We start from the raw sequence: 23,772 nt of genomic DNA, 5'->3' as shown, positions 1-23,772 counted from the left end.
CACCCTGCAGGAACAGCCTGCAATCCCATTCCTGGAGCTCCAAAGAGGGCACTGCCCCGGTTTTTGCTGCCTCTCTTGCCGAGAAACACTCCACATCAGGCATGCAACTGCAGCAGGACTTTTACATCCCATGTGGCACAAAAGAGGTTAATGTAGGGCCTAATAACCTTCACAGATGAATCAAACAGCTGAGTAGAAAAAGCTGTCAGAAATATTTGCAGCCCTAGCGGAGTTAATGGAGGAAGAGGAATGCTGTTTTAGAAGCTGATGCAGTAGAAGCTGTATGTGGACAGACTTCAAGAAGGGTAGGAAACTGTATAGGGGTGGGAGAGATTACTCAGAGCTGCTTAACTCAGTGTCTTTGGGCTGGAGGGATGATTTTCTCTCTGAGAAGTGACTGAATCTCTTCCCGCTGGCAAGAGACAGACTGGATGCTGGTAAATCCCAGGTTAGGGCAAGGTCCCTGCCGGCCACCTCAGTATGCTCCTTGGGACATTTATCTGGCTGGTGCACTCTCCACATGCAGGCTCGCAGATGGTAAAAGTACTCACAAGCCAGCCTGAGTGCTTGCTGGGGACACAGATGTGCTCTGGAGATTGCTTTGGTATTTATGTGAAACAACTGCTTTTTATTAAGACTTGTTGAAACTAATAATAAATATTTATAAATTACTTTAGCGTATTAAATTGTTGATGTAACATAAACACAAATATTTCTTAGGAAAGTGAATAAACATATAAAGCTACATTACTTTGTAAATTAATTCATTAGTATTTATTACAGGAAATTGCAATCAATTATTAAGCATTATGATGGCTTGCTTGGAGAATGGATATATTATTTTCACTACTATTAATAATTTCAATTACCAACTTTAAGTACTGGTGATTTCCCCACACACACACATCCCAGGACACTAATTTTTATACAGCATCTAAAATATACTTAGTGGTTTTATTTTGGATAGCTTTGTAGTACACAATAAACAGTTGAAAATAAAGTTAATTTCCTAGTTGCTAAGTGGAAATAGAAGCTCTGGGTGTTCTTTAATCAGTTATGATCTAGCTTGGTTTATATTGTGCAATAAGAAATGTATTTCTCCAAACTTTTCTGTATCACAACTAAAATGTCAAGACGCCAGCTTTCCCTCTGCTGTTGATTTTTATGCCCTTTCTGCCATCAGACAAGAGTTGGTATGCTCAAAAGCCTGCTGCCCTTACACCTACTGTATTCCATTGGTCTAACAAAACATATTGCCACAAAAATGTCTGTAGATTATGGTGGTTTTATTGCTGGACCTACAATTATCCCTGATGCCCCTACTACAATCTTGTAGCTCTCTAGTAATTAGACCTATTACACAATATTCAGACAATCTGTCTTCAGATATCATTTATCAAGCAGATGCGTAACCTGAATGTTGTTTTTTGGCTTGATGCCCCCGGTCTTCACAACCCCAAAGCTATGCTCTAGTTCTCTTCCTATGTGCCCTCCTCTAGCGCTTCCATGCTCTGATCTCATGGGTTGCTACTTTTGACTTCTTAGCTACCTGCCTGATGTGCTGTGCTTGGGGCACACAAGCTCTCATGTAGAAGTGAACATTTTCACTTCTCAATTACCGCAATTAATTTTGCGCCCAGTATCTTAGTAGAAATGACAGTGCCTGGACAACCGTACCTCTGACCACCCCACCCTCTCCTGTGGGACTGCAGTGTCCTCTGAACCCTAGTTGTCCTTGCAGTCTCCCCCAGTCCCCCTGCTAACGGGAGCAATGGCAGCTAGGAGTTGTTGCTACCCCTTCAGTACCCAGGCAATCAGCATACAACCCACAGCTGAAGTGAGTGAAGGCACTAATGAGGGCACTTGAATTGATTTGGTGGTGATGTTCAGCTGTTGAACCAATCACCAGCCCATAAAAGCTGTAAGGTGGCTTAACGAAGTATTTTGTTTAATACTAAGGAGCAAAGGCATTGTCTGTGCATGGTAGGGTTGCGTTGTGGTGCCTTATAAAGTGCTTTATGCTAGAGCAAAGCATAGTTATTCTAGTTTTACTAGTAGTGGGATTTAAAAATACGTGTAACTAAATTTTTACATGTTCTTTTGTGAGTTGATAAATAACTTCTGTGCTACTAGATTAATAGGTTGTGCGTGATTGTGGACATTGTGCAAAGGTTTGGCTATCTGGAGGAGTGCTAGGGGAAGGATATTATAATAGAACTCTCTTTAGCTTCCTCAATTTTTTCTCTTGTATTTCAACATGAAGAAATGAATGAATTCTTCATGAAAGTTGCTGGATGGACAACTTCCGTTTATCTTCACGAGTCCTGGAGGAACAGCAATGGATTCCCCCGCCTTGCTTCATCTCTTAGGCTGGTTCCCTGTGTGTGTCGCACGTAAGAAGCTCTGTTTGATCACTCCCCTAGTCTTCTGTTGAGACTGTCCAAGGTAAGTGTTTGCTTCATAGCTTTGGGGTGGTTGGTTTATTTCCTCCTTTGTTTTCCTCTCATGAGGAGTGGTTAGCCATTGAGTAGGTATGACCAGGTCAGCTGATATGGATCGAAGAATGTCGATCTGATGTTAATAGCTTGTATAAGAGTGCAATTTCACTAATGCTACCTGAACAATCGCTTTGCACTGAAGTCTTTTCTAAGCAGGAATATGAAAAAAGTTGCCTGGAATTTGTTATATAAGGTTATGTGATGAATATTCATTGATTCAGCAGAACTTTTATTTTATAAATCAGTTATTGCCACGCTTTTAGTTCTGATGCATTTACGGTAATGTTTTCCCTTTAGTAGGGCTTGACTGAGATGGGATCCTTTGCCTTCTATTGTAACAATTAAATATTTATTTTGATTTTTTTCCCACATTTTAAGCAGTAATTTCTTCTTGCAGAGCACTTTGATATGCTCCGCTCAGATGGAAGATATTATAGAAGAATTCTGTTGCTGTCAAAACTGGGTGAATGCTAAAAAACATAAGTAATAATTCAAATTTAGAAATAACTTAACTTAAGCTAGATTTGTGCTGTTGTTGCTCAACGCAGTAGTGTTTGAAAGACTTGGTCACAAACTGGAACCCTGCTGTGCTAGAAGCTGTATTGACAGTGGACAAAAAGGTAGCCACTGCTCTGAAGTGCTTTCAGTTTTCCTACAAGCACTTAAGCAATTAAGTTGGAGGTTCAGTTTGTTTGCTTGCTTTGGCGCTTGCTCTGGCTCTTTTGTATGAAAATTTAGATTGAATGCACATGTTGTTTTAATTGCCTAGAACACATCTAGGTGTTGTTATCTGAAGGCTTCATTCACTGAAGTTAAGGAAAACCCTTCCCTCTACTTCTCTGCTCTGCAGCAAGTTCTCTGTCCTTTGACTATCCTCCCTCATGGTCTTAAACATATACACAAAACCCATGGTAAATCTGAATGAGGGTAAGTGCCACTGACTAGTGATAGAAGAAGTATGTTTTAAAAGGATCACGGCAATCCTCAACCCGTTCTAGGTAATCCTAACCCGACCTCTAAAATCAGAACTACAGAACATGGCATTTTTAAATAAGGCAAAATTCTTGTGGCTGTTTCACTGGTTACACTTACCTTGTGTGTATAATTGCTCTGTGACATTGGAGGCAAAATTAGAAAACCAAAGTCATCGGTGGTATTAAAGAAGGGCCTAAGCCTGCTCTGCTGGGACTGGTCAGCTTCACAAAAATATTATATTCCCAGCATTCATCTGCTAAACCTGATCTGAAGGTCATTTAAGGTCTGGAGCTGGTAGGAGTTTTTCTATTCGCCTTGGGGGTGGAATTGGGTCTTAAATGATCTAAGACCTTTCTTTCCCCAGAAAGGGGCCTACATTCACTTGCAGAATTATTTGGTGTGAATTAAATTTAAAATCTGTAGCCAGCTAATAAATTTAAAACAGTTTAATTTGTTTTTCCTAGCAACAGCACCTTGGCCAAGGCCTGTGAGATTCAGAAAGGGAAACGTATGTGTGCCTACACACCTGTGTGTGTGATATGTGTGTGTGTACATACATACAGTAGTAAAGCTTAAATTGTAGCTTCGAGTACTTCTGATATTAGTTTGATTAGTGTATAGATACTAATGTAAATAACTACATAGGATTTTTCCATAATGCATAAATGAGAGAAACACCTGTTTGCAGACATTTTTGTGTAATGAAAAAGATGAAATCTAAACAGTTTAGGACTCTGAAGTTGTTTTTTCCACTTTTTCAGGATATGAACAGCAAAGGTCAAAGGTGTTAGATGTATGCTCTTGCTCATTTCATTATAGTGTTAAATACTGACAAAGTAACTGAATAAATTATTTAAGTATATACTCAGCACTAATTATTCTATGTTGTGGTTCAGTGAATTCAGAAAATGAGTTCCACTGAGCAGATCTCTACTTGCAAAAGGTATATGTTTCATTGGGTGATGCTGTATTTCCTTTATGGCCTGAAAATTAACCAGCGTTAGATAGTGTTTCAATGCCTGAATAAGTATTTTGCACTATTCTATTTGGTTAAGTGTTTTTCTATTAATATATTAAACCTTTTATCAGCTCTGTTAGCCACCAAGGTACATCTAGATAGTTATAAAGGCCTCTAGTAGCCCCACAGTCTTTTGTAATTAAAATAGTTTTAGTTTAGTGTAGTGTAAATTGCCGTAAGGGCCCTAAGCATGTAAAGAAGGCATAGGAAAATGATGCATTAGGGTGGGAGCTCAGGGAGAGGGGGAATGAAATAATCAAATGGATTAGAGGAAATGGATGGGGAGACAATATTAGTAGCATTGGTTGTATTACAGTTGTATGTATAGTTGATTCTAGTTCATTGGTTATCTGATACAATCAGTATCACGCCTGCAGGTGGGATCATAGAAGGCAAAACAGTATGTGCTCTGCCCTGAGGAACTTGCACTATAAAATGTGTGTGTGATGGCCAAGGGAAGGAAAAGGAGGTAATGCTACTTCTGCTGTTGCTCCACAATTCACTCCTCTCTTAATTATATATGTGTCTGTGAGAGCATCTTTGGTAAGCACTGGCCCGAAAAATAGCAGAGGATGCTTGAGGGTGCCCACAGACTAGGAAAAAAAATGTGGCAACTGTGATTTCCACTTGCATGAAAAAAGCAACACCATCTTTTATGAAGGGCTGTATAAAAGGTAAAAGGGCCAAACTAAGGCAGAAGTGTCAGTTCCACGGCTGGTGTAAGCTGGCATGGCTCTGATTTCAATGGAATTGAGTTGCTTGCTACCAGCTAGGGCCTCAAATGCCACTCAGGTATTAGGACAATGTGTTTGATGTGCCCTTTGATCATGTAAGTCAAATTGCCTGAGTCATTACTCAGAGTGCAGAAGAAAATTGCTTGCTTCCCCATGAAAATTCACTGAAATGTTTGCCCTGAGAGTCCTGGAATAAAATTTAAAAAGCATCAGAAGCCACAAACCGCTCCCTGAGGAAATTTATAGGAGGGAGCTGACACACAAGGGTGAAGCATATTCATGATGTTCGCTTTGTCTTGGCCCAAGCTATGTTTCCACCTGTTGTTTTCTATGCCTGTGAATTCTCTGAAACTACCATAAGTATAAACCAATTCCATTTTGGTCTGCAAGCAGTATTTTAGTCTTGGAGTTACTTGTTCTGCTTATTAATTTTGTGCTTTAGGTGAATTCATGCAGATGGTGAGATGGAGGAAGAAGACTTACACTTAGATTTATTGGGGGAGCCTATTTTTCCCCTCCTGGCTGACATCAATAGGGTTGTGTGGTCTATTCACTCCATCAGAAAGTGCACCCTGAGAAAGTACGGAGAGGGCCCTGATTGCAACCCTGCCTTTGAACAGGTCACAACTCCATTGTTCTGGAACAATAAAGGTTTTATAAACAAAGTCTGACTAGAAAGATTGTGAGTTATGACACTACAAAGAGCCTTGCTGAAAGCAAAACAAGGCGAAAAAGAAACAGAGTAAGGCATAAAAAACGCTTATAAACATTAAGTCGAATCCCAGGTCTTGAGCGAGACATTGATCCATTGGTGTCGGAGGAACTGCACTACCTTACAGCAGTGCTGAAGTTGGTCTGTTAGTGTTTACACCACACAGTGTATATGCTGTACAGTTGAATTGAAAATAAATGTGTAGGCACAGAAGTACTTAAAAACCTGATTACTACTGACTTCAAAGGCATTACTTGCATGCTTCAAGGTAGGCGTATGCTTAGGCTTCTTCTGGGGACTTGAAAGGGGCTGTGGTTGATGCCCTTCTACTTGCATTGCCTATCACAGTCATCTCACGTTACCTTAAGTTACTATTTCCAATGACCATCTGTTGCCTTTCATCATAAGTTTAGCACCGCCCCTACAAACGCTCTGGTTGGCAAGGCCTGCTGCAGTTACTTGTAGCAGTAACGTCTGTGGAAGTATTTTTGCAATGCTGGAGCTTTCTCCTTTGAGGTATGAGGTCTTTTTGCTACACAATGTGCGACGCCTGGTGTAACAGGTGCCTTGTGGGGTGCAAGCAAGTAATTGGTGCCACTCTTGGTTGGGGTGGTGCAAGTGAAGGATGCTCTGGGAAATACAGGGCACAAAAGGAAACCTCTCGAATTCAAACAGCTGATGTGTTGAAGGCATTCTGACTTGTATATACTTGAAATTAAAAATAATTTCACTGAGGCAATCTGGTTAATTTATCCTTTGTGCACAGACATTTAAATGGTGTCATTATCTAGGTTCAGCATTTCAATACATCCCACCAAAACGAAGAAACTTTCCCTCTTCAGTGCTGTTCTGTAAATGTAAAATATTTTTTTCTTCCCTCTTGGAACTGTAGGTCTCTGAAAAAGCGAGCTCATGTTACTTTGTTATATGAGCTGCTAAAGTTTTTAATTTTGGTTGCTGGTGCCCAGAGGACGAGTAATCAGTTATTAAGCTAATCAGCCTTATGTTGGAGTGCATCAGTTTGATGAGGTTAGTGTTAAAAATCTGGCATAAGTATTTGCAACCTTCCTGTGCTAGTGGAATGTAATGCTTTTCCATGCGAAGATCAACTTAACAAGCGGATTTAATCCGACACTGGGGGGAAAGGAGGAGGGGGGTTGGGGTAGAAAGGATTGAAACCCTCTGTGTAGTAGACTTCTACCTCTATAGTTATGTCAAGCAATTTTTACCAAAAGAAGGGTTCGGGATGTATTTCAGTAAAGCAGGTGGTCAAAATGCTAGGCAATAACAATTTAGAAGTTGCTACTTTTCTGCTCTTTTTTTTTTTATGTGTCTATAAAGAGCATCTAAGAAGGCTGTATGCAACTATTTAGAAACGTTATAATTAACTAGCTCTCATGTGATAACAAGTGGATAACAAAAGAATTAAAAGTATCCACTTACAACTTTGTTTTGCTCTTTAACTAAATTTTAAATGGGTCTTGAATAAGATTTGTTATTATGATGTCTGTTTACTAAAGGTACCAAGCAAATTTTTAGACAAAAAGCAGGCAACTTGAATAGGACTGAAACATAATTATTGTTTTGTACAGAAAAACACTACAGTTCAAGCTTCTAGCTAGGTGAAGCCCAGAGTCACTTGGGATTATATTGGTTCACAGTGAGAATGTGTTCACCGTGGTGGTGTTGGGGTTTTTTTTGTGTTTTGGTTTGGTTTGGTTTGTTTTTTAATCGAGAAACGAGATGCCGGAGTTTCTGCATCGGGCTTGTCTGGGGTGGGGAGCGGGGGCTGTCCAGGTTTATTGAGCTGAATTTTGCATTCTGCAGCCTTAATCAGCCTGAAGCTAATTAGCAGCCTCTACACAATAAGGCCACAAGTCATTAATCATAGGAGATGAGAGCAGTCAGCCCCCCATCCTCGACATTTCAAGAAAAGTTTTCTCTCGCGCTTTTTTTGTGTGATAGGGCTTCAAAAGTCGCAAGATTGCTTTTCATGGTCAATAGTGTGTGAAGTATAAGCCATGTCTTGATGTGACAGACAAGGGACCACTGTTCAAGGACCCATTGGACTTTTTTTTTTTTTTTTAATGCTGTCCTCTAATAGAATGGAGTCAACTGATGACTTTATTTGCTTTGAGTTGAAGCATAGTTCAGCTGGGAATAAAAAAAAAGTTTTAACAAGTATGATTTTTGTTAAAGGGAAGTTCGAATTTTTTACAAAGCTGCTTAGTTCTTTTTAAAAGTTACAATCCTTTCTTATGCGCAGCTAATGAGGAATGAAAGTCCTTTCACATGCCTAATACAGTTTAGTACAGTGTGTCTTGAAATCTAATGTTAACAGCCACAGGCTAAGCACTAGGAAACTGTTGTAGGAAAGAAACAAAATTTCTTGAGGCTATTGATCAAAATTCTACCAAACAATTTGGAGTAGTAAGTTTAAATAAAAAAGGTTGTTCTCTTTAGTGACACGGAGAATTAGATTATGCATTATATTTTATTCTATTTTGTTTTCTATGTGCAGGTATCTGTATTACTCCTGCAAGAAAGGGATAAACATCTAAAATAACTAAATACATTTGTGGAAAAAAGTTTGTGAAGGAAATCCTGCTTCCTGTATCTTTCTTTTCTTGTGTAATAACTGTATGCCTGATGTGCATCTCTGGCAGGTCTTATTCCTTTATGGTCTGTAGTGTGTCCCTACACCTATTGATAGCATCAGCATTTCAGGCTGAGAAAATTATTATATTACAGCCTTTTAGAGCTTCTGGCTTGGACAGCTGGGGAGAGGAGGTGATTTTATAAGTAACAAAGGTGTTCATACAGTCTCCTTTTATTAACCACTGAATTTCCAGTAAAAGCAAACCTGTTTCTTTGTAGGACACGTTTTAGAAAGATTTCTTAAGGACCTAAGTGTATCTCTCAAGACCTCTTGGTTATCATATTGGCCTCCATGGACTTTGTTATTTTAATTCAGGAATTACAGTAACACTGGGAGGAGCTAACGGGCTTTTCTCTATTCAACTGTCCAGGAGTTCCTTGTTCTAGCCAAACTCTGCATCCATCTCTGTGCCTGGAGTCATCCACTGCAGACTGGGGTGGCTTCTAGCAGGTGTCAGCTCGAGCAGCGAAGCTGTACAGTGACGTAGAGCTGTACAGTGACGCCAGCAGCCCGGATGCACTGATCTATTGCTCCTCTATAAGCAGTTCCAGTTGGGCTTTGATTTGCTTATTTCCCTTGTTTGCAGAGTCAAAATAATGTTGAAAGTGTGTTTGGTTCGGGTTTTTTCCCATTGTTGGTTTGGTTTCTTTTCCCGTTATCAGACTTTGGAAAAAAAAGTGAAAGTGAGAAAAATTATAATTAGGAGGCTCAAACAAACGAAATAAGGGTTCTGTCTCCAGAAGCTCAGCAAGCAGATATCTATAACTGTAACATGGCTGTATTTTTTGTTTATTTGTCTGGATTGCCAATGGACTTTGTCCTTGGATCACTGTTCTAATTTGATAAGAGTGATGTCTCCAGCTGTTTCCTATCTTGTGCTTATTCTGAGATCCAGGAGTCTGTGGGGATCATTGAATTACCACTTTGGGTGATGGCAGGGAGGAGATTACCCCAATCATAAGACTATGGTTGAAAAGATAATTCTAGATAACGCTTCAGAGTGAGAAGGCCTGTGTTTGGGTGCCTGAGTAGTATACCTTTATCTTGATATGTTGTTTCCTCCTGGGAAAAGGGTTGGGAAGCCCTGTTAAGTGTCACCTTTCATTGTATTTTCGGTTCCTTCCAGCCATCCCTCCCCACACACACTTGCACGCTCCCACACTCACTCTTTGCTTGCCAGTTCTCCATTTTTGAAATGTGAACCCAGTGACATTCCAGCTCACACGAAGCTTTTGGTGCTGGCCTAAGTGGGCCTGGCAATTAGGCAAAATGTGTTCACGCATCCCTAACAAAAAAGGCCCCATGCAGAAACTCCAGCAAAAAAACCAAACCTAGGAGCACTGAAAGAGCCATTACCTTCCTCCTGTCGTACCAGTGTAATGGTACACATTTTGAAAAATTCCCCTAATATATCTTTAAACCATAGACCATAGCACTGGTTATGGTCTATTGTATCAACTCATACATTTCAATGAGAGGGCATTTTCTTTCTTTTTGTCTCTTTGTAACACTGGGGGGAAAAAATATAACACGCATCCACACAAAAAAATTTGTAATGAAATCACATTAAGGATTTGACTAAGCCCACACAAGCAGAGAGTTAAGACTGATATTCTGTCATTACCTCAGCTCATTACATCTTGGGTTTTTGTTACTCGTGTAGTCTGTAAGATCACCCGCTGTCTGGAGAATCCCGTACTACCTGGAAACAAAGGAAAGTGTTACGCTGTAGCTTTACCTCTGAAATTTCCTTGCTTTGCCAACTTTCCTCAGTGTTGCCATAAAACAGTTTTTGGTGAGTTATATGTATTAATGGCATTAATTAAACTATCAGCACAGCTGAATGGGAGAAAATGTGTCTTCTGAACTTGTTTCTTGAATAGGAGTAAATGCCTCATTAATCTTAAGCATCAACCCAAGAACACTGTGTTTGTTAGATAGAATAATAAATGACTTTACAGGAAATACACAATAGCAGATGCTGGAATGCATCCATTCATTAGTCACTGTGCATAAATATCCCCTTATTTCCATGAAGAGACATTTAATGGAGGTCCAGTCTGACAAACATGCGCAAGCTTTCACTCACTGAGAAAATGGAAAGGAGAAAATGTCATACAAATTTGCCTGCTGAACACAAAGCATCACACACCTTATCGTGTGTGCTTTTTCCACTCCTTGCCTATCTTTCATCAGATTGAAATGTGTATTAGCAAAGGCAAAACCGTCAGACAGGTTTTGGAAGCCCATACGGCATTATAGTTATTTCTGCCTCTTGGTTACAAAGTCTGTTTCGCTGGTGTGTCATCTTGGAGACAATCACCAGCTTCACTCATATTGATATTCATTCAAAGCCCAGCTCAGTGTCTGGTAAAATCAAAGGAAGGCTTTTAGCTCCCGAACCTTACAGAAAAATAGTGTTGGGTGGTTTTGTTTGTGTGGTGGTTCTTTGTTGTGTTTTTTTTTTTTTTTTTAATTAAAAGGAAAAAAAAAAAGTTGTTCTCCACCCTACCACCGCTGCTTTCTCTAAACTTTTGTAAAATTTCTTGTCTTGTAACATAACTGAGACAATGAAGCACCTCTGGCAAACAGGTAGATCTACAATTGTTTATAAAAAAGTAAAGCTCATATTGTAATTGTGTGGACAGAAAGCAAGGCAGTGGGTCAGAACTCCTGTTTTTCTCAGACTGTTGATTCAACGCACAAGAATCTTAGATGTATTACAGGAGCACTTAAATAATTTGCTTGGTATGCTCCCTTGTTTCTCAATGCATGCCTTCATGAAATTTGACTGAAGGGTTACATTTCAACATAATAGTTCTTAGAAAATGTTAACGCAGTGTTTGGATGTCCTTTTGTGTTTGAGGTCTATCTGGATTTCTAAAGCTAAATTGACCAGAAAGACAAGAAAACCTTGATTTATGAAACCAATTCTTAAATTGGTGATTGCAGTGTGTACCAAAGGTATCTGCATGCTTCTACCAGCACCTATCCCACTCAAGAAATCAAAAATCTTCCATCTAAGCATGCAGGTGCCTTCTGTCCATGTATTTGTCACTGGTGTTTTATGGTTTCATGCTAGAATACTAATCACGGTGCTTGGCTTTTAGCCTGCACAGGCTCAGCCACATAACATAAGGGAGAACAAAGTTTAATTTTTCATACTGGAACTTTCTGAATAAGTATGGATTTGAAAAACTGCTATGCATGACTTGCTGAATCTTTGCATCTGAATTGAGAGCTTGGCAGCACTTTATGGTATTGTCAAATCAAACATTTTGGAGCAAAAAATTCAAGCTGGGTACTGTGGTAACTTGGGAGGTAGTGCTTATTTTTCTACTGGCCTAAATTTGCAGTCTCTGCTCAGAAGTCCTGCTTGCATGAACAAGCATCAGTTTGCTTACAGAATTAGAGCCACAGGTCAGCAGTGAGTTGTTAACAAAGTCAAGGGAGAGAAAGTTTTGTGTAAAAGTAATACATAATGATGATAGCAACCTAAATTCTCAAAAGTGTGACCAGTGTTTCTTGAAACTGAAAATACCAAAGTGTTCCTGTGCATCTGTCCTCTGAGAACCAGGCCCACCTCAGTTGGTCACAGAAATTATTGTGAGGCTAATAGTTCACTAATAATGACAGACAACATTAGTATTTTATGAAGTGAGATGCAAATTTGAGTTTCTAACCAATTTTTCACCATTAAAGATCCCAGGGAAACGTCACTGGAGAACTAAAGAATTTTCCCTTTTTGTCAGATTTCCTTTTGGGATAGCTTAGATTTTTCCTGCATTACACTCCTGGTACGGTTTCATGCAGGTAGGTACACCAGTACTGGGATTTACGCGTTCACAGCCTTCAAAAATCTGTCTCATTGGTGCACCATAATTACGTTTCTATCCCAGGAGCAGCTACAGTTGTTTGACTAGCCAAAACCCTTTCAATGTATACAACACTGAACCGAATTACACCACATGTAACCATCTTAACATTGATTACACAGGTATGCAGCTAATAAAACACAGCACTACCCTTCTCTCCTGCGGGGTCGTACTGCACAATGGTGGTGGGTCATTTCCACTATCGGTCCCAACAGGTCGACCGTAGTTGGAGCCAGAAAACTCCTTTTGGAGGAGAAGGGCAGGGTCGTTCTTTACAACTGGAATGCCGGGTGGGAATCCTCTGGACTCCATCTGGAACAGCTTTGACCAAACAAAGGCCCCAGATCCGCTCGCACTGCAGTCAGTGGGAATACTGCCACAGCATTCCTTGGGAGCAACATTAGGCTTCGATTATGGTCACAGCAAGAGAGTAGTATATGTACAGCTGCCAAAAAATATTAACAAATAATTCTAGAAATGTTTGTCTCTGCTTTTTCTTTTCGTTTTTCTTTAAGGCAAATAACAGAAAACGCTTTCGCCTGTCAGGAATGAAAATTAAAATAAAAGTTTAAGGCCCAAGCTCCCTCTGCTTCCCAAAAGACAGAGATCAGGAAAGTTGTGGCTTTCAAAGTGCTCTGAGCCACTGTCCCCTCTTCCAAATGCAGGGTTGTGCGAGGGCCTTGACAGCCGCTGGTGTTGCCCCCAGCCCCCCGAGGAAGCCCAGCACTGCTGAGTGCAGCCCGCCTTGGCCTCTCCCCTCCTAGCCACGAGGGTCTACACTGGGACTGCTCGAGTTTTCCTCTAAACGGCCAGGTACACCGTTGGAGCGAGCTCAGCAAAATAACAGCGACAAGATGTGAAGAGCAGGGGCCAGACGGTGGCACTGAGTCGCGGAAGGGCCAGAGAGCGGCGGCACATTTCAGCTAGCCCTTTCCCACCAAGGGCACTCTCCTCATGCACTTGATGCGTCTGCTCCATGTTCTGTGCGTTAGCTCTGACGGTGCCTTTTTTTATTAGTGTTTCACAGCATGTGTGCTCCGAACAGCTTTCTTATGTTATAGTCTTGATGAACTAGCTTTGCAAATCAGAATAACCCTAACCAGGAGGAGAGGATAAAGCAAATGTTGTGGGTGCTGAATACTTTCTTGCCTGAAACAATTAAATGTTTGGGCAGACCCTAAACCTTTTTGGCTGCCGATTGGAGTAGAAATTAAACAAAATGCAGTACAGTGGGAAGAACCAAGTGCAGAAGAGTTTTCCTGAAAACACAGTGTGGACAGATTTAATTCCATGAGATTAATTTTAAAGGAAAAATGGCATCAGTAATGCTGTATAACTTCCTACATTTATGTGTTGTTTACAAACATATGCTCCTGAGGTCGACAGGGTTTTCTTTGTTATTAACTTCAATGGAAGTACAGTAGGATTTTTAAAATGCTTTGTCTAGAGACCTCCATAATTATTCCTTTCCTGTGAGGCCTTTCAGAAAGGACTATAAGATAGATTTTTCTTTTTTAATAAGAAATAATTCAAGACAGTCAGAAATGCCTCTTTGTAAGTTTTCTAGCTGTATAATCCAGGCTTTAATGCTAACCACAGTTTGAGAGCTGAAGCCTCCGATCTGGCGTGCTTTGTATTTTGTCCCATGATGTTTCTTCTATCAGCTACAAAGGAGAGGCCTTTCCCAAAGTTAAAAAACATGAGTGTGGCCCTGCTGGTGCAAAGGCAGGTCAGGATAGTCAGTAAGGTATGAGAAAAAGAAAAAGGCCCAAGTGAATGCTGTCCGTTCTTCTTATGATTGCAAATGGTCTGCGTAGATAGTCATGAAAACATAAGCATATAAATAGCAGTTGACACCAAAGACCTCATTGTAACTAGATAAAATTACTTTGGTTTCTACTTCTATAAAGACTATTCAGAAGCATATAAAAATTAGTGGGTAATTCTAGACTGCTCAGTATCTTTGCGTCGTATCAGCCTAGGGAAGCAAATGTAAAACAGAATCATTCTGACTTGCTGAATTTTAGATCCACTTTGTCTTCACTTTGCAGTTGCAAAATGTGGCGCAAACTTCAGAGCAATTCAGAACGTAGGTATGGATTCCTTAGGGTTTAGATCATTCACTCCAGCTACTCAGAGTCATTGAGAAATTGCTTTGGATGTAGAAATCGGTGAATTTCATTTCGTGTGTTTTGGAAATACCTTTTCAACCCCACAAAGCAGGGAAGAGTATGTTTGCTTGTTCGCTCCTCCTCTGTGCTTACAGAGGCAAGTACTTGCCATCGCTTAACTCATCTGTTAATTGTCTTTGATGCAAATGTCAGGGTACTATGAAACACGGTACCACAGAAATACGCTTGTGGGGTAATGAAGGAAGAAAATCTGCAACTGAGCTATTTGGTCTAGTCTAGTTTGCTGGGATGCTGTAGGATGCAAGGACTGTCTGTGGTGTCTGAAGACATCAAAGTGAACACAGATGTGCAATCCCTACTTGTTCAGCATCATATCAAGTAGATGAGAGAGATTGCGGTGGGGGTATATGTAGATGCACTTGAAGGAGGACTGCTACCCTGTACTCATGGCTCTTCCGTGACTCATTATGTGGCTCAAAAAAATTTTATGGTGCTATATGTTTTATCTTGCATGGATGCAAATATGCATTTCACTTTGCATATTTGTTTTGCACAGGCAATTGGCATGCCGTTTTAGCTGTTGTACGCTCTTGCAAAGCAATGCACAAAGAATTGCAGCTGCGCATGGAATGGTATCAGTTGCAGGCACTATGTATACATTTGCATGCAGAGTGCTGAGACTATGATCTCGGTGTGCTATACTTTATATCTTGATATATATATATCTCTGCTTTTAAGTGCACGCCTGTTGGTCCAGCTTGGCTGGGTGTCAAGCAGTGGGCAAGCTGTGGTCTTGCTGTGTCTGTCCACATCCTAGAGCGAAATCCTCCCGCTTCTGCGCTAGGAGTTCAAGGACTGACACAATTCGCACCCCTAATACGGAGTTATGACAGAGGAGGCACTCTGGTTCCACATCTTTCCCCCCCAGCACAGATGGACAATCTAAGCCTGTGACTAAGCGTCATTTTGACTTGAATTCAGCAAAGCACTCAGGCTTGATCTTAAGCATATGGATAATCCATTGCTATTGAGCAACTTAATTACACCATCTTTAGGGGGGACTAAGCATGTGCTTGGGTGCTGAAATGAGATCTTTGGGTTTTTTAAATAAATTCATGCCTAGCTTTAAGTACAAACAAATGCTAACGTACACGGTTAATGATGCTCTAGCCAGAATTGCTCATCCTTGCAGCTGTACATCAGAGTGTACTTTTAATTAGAGTTTAATTATCTTTTCATTTATTTTCTGCAGCAAGTAAATTTATACCTTGCTGTAAGTTTTCTTGGGAGTATAAATTAAAGTAACATTAATAACATTATATTTGTCCTAATTTGTGTATCTACACCTATTTATCTGGGTTTTTTATTAGTCATAATGATGTATGTGTGGAGAAATCAGGCAACTAATCTATGTATAGAAGAAAATAATGCTAGGCAATATCATTATAATAATAAGAGGCTGTTTCTGATTTACTGAACAGAAATAATAATATCATAAATTTGCGATTAGGGTTTTTAATATATTAAAAAAATTAATTTGAGGGAAAGTGGTCTGCATAACAAGGGTTTAAATAGAAAAAAGTCTGTATCTAAGACTGGAAATGAAATCCAAAAATGAACTTCAGAATTTTTTTGTTCAGAAGTCACCTATTAAAAGAACTTAACGCCAACCAAACCTACAATTATTTGATACCTCATTATGTAAATTAATTTCTCTGGAAGATATTTGTGGGAAAAAGTTTCATTCCAGTATTTTTACCAACTTAGGGAAGTTCAAGTTGTCCAAATCTTCCTGTTGGAGTGAGTTATTCCTTAGGCATAATGCCACATATTAAATAATTTAAGAATTTGTATTTCTGCTGACACATCTCCTTCAGTCCAAATAAATGTTTTTAAATCAATCATCAATATATAAGAAAAGAGGAAAACTATTATGAGCCTCACCGTATACAGCAGAAACCTCAGTCCCAGGGAAACAAGGTATAATGAGTTTAGATAAAGTGACTAATAATTTGAATAATCAAATTTTTGTACGCTTTAATTAAAATGTCTTAAGAAGTCAACTTATCTGTAATGGATGCGTATAAACTTTTTCTGCATCTTCTTTTGTCTCTCCTACAGTCTGTGGATTATTTCAAAGCATTGCTTAGCCAGCATTCAGATTAGGGATGGGTGGCTCTATTGTGTTACTTCTGTTTTGTAGTTCTGAGTTACTTCTCTCTGCATGCCTGAGTCAGCTGGCCTCACTTCTCTGAGGCGTCTAAAAGTTCACAAGACGTTTTATCCTTTTGTTCTTTCTTCAAATTTTATAGATTTTTGGATGGCTGCTAATGTAGGAGGGCTGAGAATATTCTCAGATGCACATCACTTAGAGAATGATAAAGAAACTGTCTGCTCCCCCCCCCCTTTAGTTTTCATATTATGAAAAATAATCTCTGCAGGGTTTTTCCCCCCCCACCACCTTCTCCCCCTTTAATTCTGTGATGCTATCTTTCTAGCCTCTCCAAAGTAGCAAGGCTTGCTGTGGAGCTAGCAAGTGATTTTTCTACTTTTGCTTCTCATACAGTAAAATGCCTTTGTACTGGGACGTGATATCTAGTCATAGATTGCCTCTGCAGAAGGCGCAGGATTCTTGTTGTGGATGTCTAATGGTGGGCATGGTACTGAGGGACTGGAGGGGCTACGTGGTGCCAGGGACCAAGGCTAATTGTTACAATTGCATTTCTGCAGTCTGTTCTGAGATTAGAGGATATCTGAGTAACGTGGTTAGGAACAGTGAAAACATTGTTCAGGAAGGTAAGAACCAACCCAGCAGGGTGCATAGTTGGTATTTACCAGGATTGTGTTGTCTGTTCTGCATGGCCAGACAGTGATGGTAGGATGGGTGGTAAACATCTGCCTTGTAACTTTAGAGCTCTAACAGAGTCCTCCTTTGACTAAATTCCATGTTATATTCCTCCAGGCAGTCACGAAGTTGACTATGAAATAAATGTGTTGCAATGATAACCTTAGACTTAACCACAGCCTGCGTCTCCTGCAAGTGACAGGGTATTCTTTCTATTTCCCAACTTGATGGAGCCATTAAGCTTTGAGTCTCTTCAGAATAGCGTAACACAGAGAGCAGAAACTGGGTAAACCAGGTTTACAGAACTTTTGCAAATGTTTTAAACATTTTCCTTTCTAAGCCACACAAGTCTTGCCTGAGGCACCATTCCTAAAATAAAATTAGGCTTCTGAAAGATTTATTGGCTGCTTTTGGAATTCAGCGTAGTCGTCTTTTTGCTCACTCACATAATGAGGCAGTTGTGAAACCCTGACTCAGGGGTGAACTAAGCCTGCTTCAAAATGGGGACAAATGGGAATGTGTGGTCACACACACGCAACTTCTCTGTATGCAGCACAAACTCTGCTAGAGAAGGGCTATGTACAGCACCCCCAGCTCCCTGCTACATCCCCTCCTGCTCCAGTTGCTACGAGGACCGCTACTGTCCACAGGTATTCATGAAACAACTGGTGCTACGTATGGAATAAGGAGTCGCAGAGGCATGCGGAAGCAGATCTGTGTGGTCCCTAGTGATGACTACCCTGTCCCTTGACACAGCTTGTTCTTGCCTATAGTGACATTCTGATCTTTCTTATTTAATTGCCCCTGTGTTGGCTTTGGTTCATAGTAGGGGGTGATTAGAGAACCATGTTTCCCTGCTGTGTTCAACAGTCTTGTCTTAAGTGAAGTGTACAGAGTGCATTACATTCAGCGTTGTATGCTTCGCGTAGGAAAAGGCTGCAGCAGCAGTTGAAGCTGTTTCAGTTGATTGGAGCTAAAAGACCAGAACTTCCTGCTGCTACTGCCACTCCCAACCCCATGCAATTTCAATGGCCTGTTTTGCTGAAATCAGCCCCCCTCCGGGTTGTTTACTCATCAAAACTGGTTTTGCGATATAGAGGACATCAAATGCATTTCAAAACATGAAATAATCTTCAAACTAGATCCAGGAAAGGGTGTGTATTTGTGCACACAGCTTCTGTGCCTGAGATGCTTTTTCACTGAAATCTTTCAATAAACACTCTGAAAAGTGTTGTTTTTTTCCCCAGTGGTGCTTGCCATAAGATTGATTGGATTCAGGTGGTTTAAAGGAAGTAAAACTGTTTCTACTCTGCACCTAATTCTTTCCCTTTTGTCTTTCTGTGCAAATACAAATAATGAATGCAGGCAAACAGTAAATTGCAGTGAGCAGTGGAAGTGCTAAATGGTAGCAACACTTAAAACATTGCTGAAATTCAAAAGAGCAGCTGTTAGACATTTAAACCTATCATTCTCTTCTGAACATACATCAAATTTACTTCATAGCATTGTCATAAAAATGTATGAGAATGTAAATGCTTGAGTGACCCATTAATCTTTTGAGTAGTAAACATAAAATCTTCTTAACCCCAGTGATGATATAACCATACTTTATTTTGAATGAAGGCTTTATCATAGAAGTGAAGATGTTCTGTGTCTTTCTGTGGTGTATAAATAAGAACAAATTAATATTAAAGTCTGATGTCTGTGAAAAGTTTACCATTATATTGATTGCAATATGAAGATATATGTAGTGAACAAAGCTACACTCAATTTCTGATGAGCACAGAAAAATCTAATAATAAATACACAAAGAGCACAAGCTCATTACTCATTGACAGCAATCACCAGTCTGATGCTGTTATCATTATTATTTACTAACTAACTCAATAATGAGTGTTTGTTCTTACAGAATTGTCCATAAAACCTTCCTTTTTATGTGTGTCAAATGATAAAGCTGGTTTCTGAGCTGTCTTTGTGGTGAAAAGACACCCTTAAATATTGGAAGTGTTGATTGTTCATTTCCATGCATAGGCCACTCAGCTTGTCTCTAACCAAGCAAACCTGCCACTTATATCAAGGTGAATTTTCCTTCAATAAGGACTAGAAAAATATGTATTTTGGAACATTATTATTCATTCCTTTATTCCAATTCTTTCATATATATTCCGTTGCCTCCTGTAGCCTGATTTGAAAGACATCCTGACTGGGCTTTAAAGGCAAAAGGTATTGCTCATGAACAACAAACTGCTTTCTTGTTGCAGAACTAGATTTGGCCTTGATATAAATAGGAGAAATTCCATTAAACTTCTGAAGTTGTCCAGTTCAAAGCATTGTGCCCACAGGGTAAAAAAACTGGGAGAGTTGGAAAACTTCTATTAAATAATCAGTTTCATCCTCCCATCCAGCCAGGATTGTTTCCAGCAGTACACTGAGATTTCTTAAGCAATGGGACTTCACGTGTGGGGAACTTAATTTATTCATAAAACATTTGAAATGTGCCCAAGTAAGCATGGGAAAACTTAGGTCCGTGAATTTTAATGATATTTGGAAATGGAGGTGATTCCGATGAAGGGGGGGGGGGGGGGGAGAGAAGTAAAAAATTATAAACCAAGTAGTTAAGCAGATTGAGATAAGCTGTATTAGTTTAACTACAGATGCAAACTAGCTGCCAGGCTACATAATCCATGACAGGCAATAAAAAAAAAAATCCACTACGTTCAGCATCTTGTTCTCTTCCCATTGTTCTCTGAAACTGTCCTTGAAGGATATCATTATATTGACTCTCACTTTCAGACAAAGTGTGTCTTGGTGAACCACAAACTACAAGGTGTTAGGGGCCTTGATGATAACTCAAAAAGATATCCGAATCTGGAAAGCTTACATTAACTTGAAAGGCAGGTTGCAAAAATCAAGCCATGGAACAGAGGTAATATGTTAGAAAGTACTCAGCCCAGATTTCTGCATGTTTTGAGAGCTCCCTCCAAAAATGGCATGAAAATAAACCCAAAATATCATTGACATGATTAATGTACGTGGTAGTCTGTCTTGTCATCTTTCTTCAGTATTTATATTAAAAATACCCTATTACTGCTGCATAGCTTTGGAACAAAGGGCTGGCTTTAACGAGCATCCTAGAATGAAGGAAAATTTTTGAGATTTGGGGCTGAGGTCAGTGGGCTGGGGGAGCAGACAAAACACCCTTCGTTAGCCAGACCAGAGCCATCAGAGCCCAGGCCAGCACAACCTGCACTTGTGCTGTAGCACAAAGTCCTACAAAATCAGGTCCCAGCAAATTGGAATGAGGTGGTGTGGATAACAGGCTATTTAAGGAAGTGGTGGAAAGGTAAGGGAGGAAAAGAGTTTTTCTACTAGGTTTCCTAAATCTTCCCACATCCTAGACTTCCACTTTTATTTCACAGTCTGAGAGAAAGGGGGGGAAAAAAAAAAAGAGAAATCTTTCCATACAGCACACTCTTCCTTTGCCGCAGCATGGAATGTTGTTGCTCCAAGCAACAAGGTCAAAACAAATAATAACATTCTTTATCTGTGGGCAGCAGAATCTGTTTTGCCTACAGAACTCTAACAAAACAAAATTTCATTGTTCAATATTGCACTTACTACTTTCATAAAATATGAGTTAAGATATTTGAGTTTACTCACGCTTTCCTGAGTGGCCTTTCTCTTATTTTACTGCTTTGGCACCACATGGTCAGTCTGGGTAAGAAATGAAGAAAAGGTTACATGTTACCCTGAGTGTACATGTAAAAGCATATGGACTGTTGGACAGATGGCATTGTTGTAAGACAACTTTTATAGAAAAATAGCTACTCATTGTCACTTTCAGTCTTCCCGAAAGTGTTCAGGTGTATTTGATGGTATTGCAATCTTCATGGTGGATGTAACTACGTTCCTGGGGAAATTCCCACGGATCTTTCACTTTTTGAATAAGCTTGCATGACTCACAGCACCTGCAGGATACAGCCGAGAGATATTAGAATGCCTGCCAGTGAGGTTAGGGACAACTTGATCATATGTGGTGAGGTACTGTGAGGTCTAAGCTAGAACTCTGAAAAGATTTCTCTGGGATTAAGACCACGGTATGTGAAGGAAATGCAAAAAATGTCTGCCTTAAGACAGGACAGTCTCTAGAGGTAGCAATGCTGATACATTTAATACTGCATTTAAGAGGAGCAGTTCTGCCCTATTTATAAATTTTTTACTTTGACTAAAACAAGGTTTCTCATTCTGGCTGAGAGTGCTATTGCAGTCCTTGAGAGTTCAGGTAAAAGTATTGCTCTCCTGGAAAGACACTCAGGAGTTCAACAGTATAGTCATTAAAAGTGAAGAACTGCAGATAACAAAATATATCTGAGCCAACAAGCCCTTAGTAAGATCTTATTAATTAATGACAAAGCTGTCTGAATTTTGATAGCAATCTTTCACACACACTGTAATTGAGACTGAGGTTTGATATCCAGCGTATTCATGAGCCTCCACCTGGGCGTGTCAGAGCTGGCATGATCTTTTGTGGACTTCCGTGCTGTGTGTTTATTGAAGGCATGCATGGTCTTCTGTTGCCTATCAAAATGAGATCTCTAACTTAAAAATGAGCAACAGCACTTAAAAATGTGCAACTCCGAAGATAAATGCTTTCAGTAGAGCAGACTACTGCGTCATGCTGGATAGAGTTCCCTCTCAGCAGCATTGCATGTATGCCAAGAGATGTATGCCTGACGCTTATAGCTGGACCCAGGCTAATGTCACTGCTTGTTACTTCCTCAAGCAGTGCCTGAGCTCTGCTGGAAGATGGCTCTGTGGCTCTTCCCCTCAGCCTACCTCACAAAGAGCGAGCTCCCTTAAAGAGCTAAAAATTGCCTTCTCTTTCCATTGTGAAATCAAACAATTCTCCCACACTTACGCATATGTGAATGCAGCATCAGTTAAACAGTTCTGGAGTCTGAATACACACACACAGAGAGCTGTCAAAGCGTCATGGCAATTCTGCACAAGATTATCCTTCTCCCAGGTGCTTTCTCCAAAGTACCGAAGGCTGAGGACTCGGTCATGGCATCTTGTGCCTTGCAGGAGCTTCAGAGTCAGCTTCGCAAAAAGGTGTCTACACCAATGCGCGTATCTGAAGTGGTCACTCTGGGCATCCCGCCTCATAATTCTGTGAGTGAATAAGGCAAGTGAGTAGTGCAGAGCATGTGATTTATTTATTTTTTAGTCAAAACGGAGTTTGTATTAGTCCAGAAAAGACCGGGCCTCCTTCACATAAAGATATGATCTAAGATATCTCCTTTGACATTCAAGTCTCCATAGAAAAACAGATGTTTCTCTCAGCTATGCATTTCCAGTATAGTTCTGATTTTCTGTTTATTTTTTGATTAACCCAAGTAAGCTACATCAGTGCAGAAAAAAATCTGGATGGTCTATAATAGTGGAAAGAAGAATACAAAAGCAACCCTTTTTCCCACTCACGTGCGTGTTTTTTCACTCACACATGGAAGGAAGGACCAGTCTTTTTCCATCTTTTTTATTAGCTAATGTAGAAAGTTATTGAATGCATTGACTTCCATCTGTCTTGTAGCTCTTGATAAATGGTACTCCATTACATACTTAAAGGCTGCTGTGACTCATTGTTGGGTATCAGTTCCATTTTTTTTCACATGCTTTCATTTTGCTTGTGGTTTTTTGCTACTTTTCTAGTCACCTAGAGTTACTCAAGGCAATGAGCTTTCTAGCAGGGCAGTTTGTAGTAGCAGAATATTTCAATTAGGTATTAGGAATGTTTCTTGAAAGTAAGGAAGCCTGTAAATGGGAGAATTTAGATCAGAAAACTGAATCTTAAGAGTTACACCTGTCTAGTCAGGGGACAAAAAATTATCTAAAGTTTGTAATTAAAATTGCTCTAAACCCAGCTCTTATCTTTTACTATGGAATACTTTGCAACAAACTATCTAGGACCAATAACTCTTTGCAGAAAGTACTTAGTTGGAAAATGTGAATTACGAGTAAATTAGAGAAAATCACTATCTGCTGGTGTGCAATTTGCTAGAATAAAAAAAGAGATGAAATGTATTGAATATGTTACTTGTTATGAATTATTTGCCCATTACAAATTGATGCCCTGCTCTTCTCATGGATCTGAGCCATATAGTATTTCTCATTTTCTCTTCCTGTGCAGTTTATTAATATTCATTTTTTCCAGTTTCTCCTTACTTGCAAATCTTTCTTTTGCAAATGAAACAACATCTGCAGCTAGCTATAAATATTTATCACTTGAGAACAGTCATGACATAAAGACATCTGAAGAGTGAGATT

General features: G+C 39.8%; 1 long non-coding RNA gene across 1 annotated transcript in view; it reads left to right on the top strand.

Annotated features, from left to right (window-relative positions):
* The first annotated feature begins 1,915 nt into the window (after positions 1–1,915).
* Positions 1,916–23,772, top strand: part of LOC141744842 (uncharacterized) — a 41,110-nt gene continuing 19,253 nt past the window's right edge. The window contains exons 1-2 of the long non-coding RNA XR_012587600.1: positions 1,916–1,983; positions 2,264–2,445. This is a non-coding gene — a long non-coding RNA (uncharacterized LOC141744842). The remainder of the gene's footprint in view (positions 1,984–2,263; positions 2,446–23,772) is intronic.

This window comes from Larus michahellis, chromosome 6, assembly GCF_964199755.1.
Source record: "Larus michahellis chromosome 6, bLarMic1.1, whole genome shotgun sequence".
Classification (NCBI taxonomy): domain Eukaryota; kingdom Metazoa; phylum Chordata; class Aves; order Charadriiformes; family Laridae; genus Larus; species Larus michahellis.
The sequence above is the reverse complement of the archived record's forward strand: the minus strand, read 5'-3'. Positions and strand labels throughout refer to the sequence as shown.